General features: G+C 50.2%; 1 pseudogene; it reads right to left on the reverse strand.

Annotated features, from left to right (window-relative positions):
- Positions 1-1,065: 1,065 nt before the first annotated feature.
- LOC121281660 lies at positions 1,066-1,233 on the reverse strand (annotated as a pseudogene).
- Positions 1,234-1,700: the final 467 nt, after the last annotated feature.

The raw sequence follows: 1,700 nt of genomic DNA on the forward strand, positions 1-1,700 counted from the left end.
TCACATCACCCCTCTGCCATTCTGCTCATCTACCGAACTACTCAATTACCACCACACCCAACTACCACCTCTGAAGAATTGAAAATGTTACCCCATGTTCAAAAATGTGTGCAAAGATAAGGCCAGCAGCTACCAGTCAGTTAGAATAACTTTGGTGGTGGGAAAGCTTCTAGAAAAAATTGGCCCAGACCTTCCGTGGAGCAGCAATCATTGTCAGGTTGCAGCTCCGCTCAAACCTTTCCACGCCTAGATGCTGCACTGCATTTCTTGCTGGGTCTTCTGAACCTGGTTTCTCCAGAAATGTGGAGCACAAGATCCCTTGGAGAACTTCATCACAGCGTTGTTGTGTCGGGGGAAGACATAATTTGCCCCCTTTTTACAGCACTTACTGCCGTATAGTAAGTTTAAATTCTCAGCGTGAATGTTAGCAAATGGGTTGGGTGGTAGGGTGGATGAGGTAAGTGCATAAATGGCAAGGGCTTTAGCAGGGCAGGGGGTTGGGCAGAAGGTGGATAGAGTGGCAGGGGAATGGGGTGGCAGGTGGCTAGGGAGGTGGGTGGGTAGGGTGGCAACTGGGTAGAGTGGCAGATGTGTAAGGTGGTTGGTGCATATGGAGGTTGGTGCATAGGGTGGCAGGTGGATGATGTGGTGGGTGGGTGAGGTGGTGTGTGGGTAAGGTGGCAGGCGGGTAGGTTAGTAGAGTGATAGGTGGGTGAGGTGGTAGTTGGGTGTGGTGGTAGTTGAGTAGTTCAGTAGATGAGCAGAATGGCAGAGGGGTGATGTGATAGGTGGATAGGTTGGCCGGTGGGTGAGTTGGCAGGAGGCTGAGGTGGTAAGTTGGTGGGTTGGTAGGTAGGTGAGGTGATAGGTGGATAGGTTTGGAGATGAGTGAAGTGGCATGTGGATGAGGTGGTAGGTGTGTCAGGGAGTAGTCAGGTCAGGAGGGGTAATTGTTCTTGGATTTAGTCAGGCTGAGTCAGGATGGTAGTCAGATGGTGGGGGCTAGTCAAGTCTTGCGAACATCACATTTCATTGCAGTATTTAAACCAGATTGATTTTGATAAGCCTGTCCACACAGCAGCAAAGTCCTGATGGCAGCAACAGCCGGAGTAACAGATTGTTCACATCAGAACAGAGGGGCTACTGTGCAGGTATATTACATTAACATGCCAATGACTCAAGCACCCTTGACTGTACAACCTTAAGTTGGGTGTAGTGGGGTCCAGTCATGTCAGTGGAGTGGTGGGGGTTCAGTGGGGTGGGGAGGGGAGGTAGTCAGGTGTGGGTGTAGGTTGGTGGGGGTGGGGGGGGTAAGGCTAGTCAGAAGGTAGGCTGTAACTGGAGAATCAGGGGTAGTCAGGCGTTCGAGATGGAGGCAGGGGCGAGGATCAGTGTGAGTGATTGGTGGGGGTCAGTTCTTTAGTTACTCAGAAGTTAGTCTAGGATTTTTCTGTCTAATGTTTTCAGGGTAACTATCCGGGTAAGTACATCAGAACTGTCTGAAGTCTCTGACTCTAACTCAGAGGGTCCCAGGGAACAGGGAAATTATCCATTGGGAGTTGAAACTTCCTGGGCAATTCCCTTGGAGGTCAACATGCCATGACTTTGGCAGGGTCCCAATGTGCGCCTTGAGTCATATGTCAGGTCTCTGATGATCCAGAGACCAGAAAATCTGGGCCTATAATTTGGGACAAAATTAA

This window comes from Carcharodon carcharias, chromosome 8 (assembly GCF_017639515.1).
Source record: "Carcharodon carcharias isolate sCarCar2 chromosome 8, sCarCar2.pri, whole genome shotgun sequence".
In the NCBI taxonomy this organism is placed as follows: Eukaryota; Metazoa; Chordata; class Chondrichthyes; order Lamniformes; family Lamnidae; genus Carcharodon; species Carcharodon carcharias.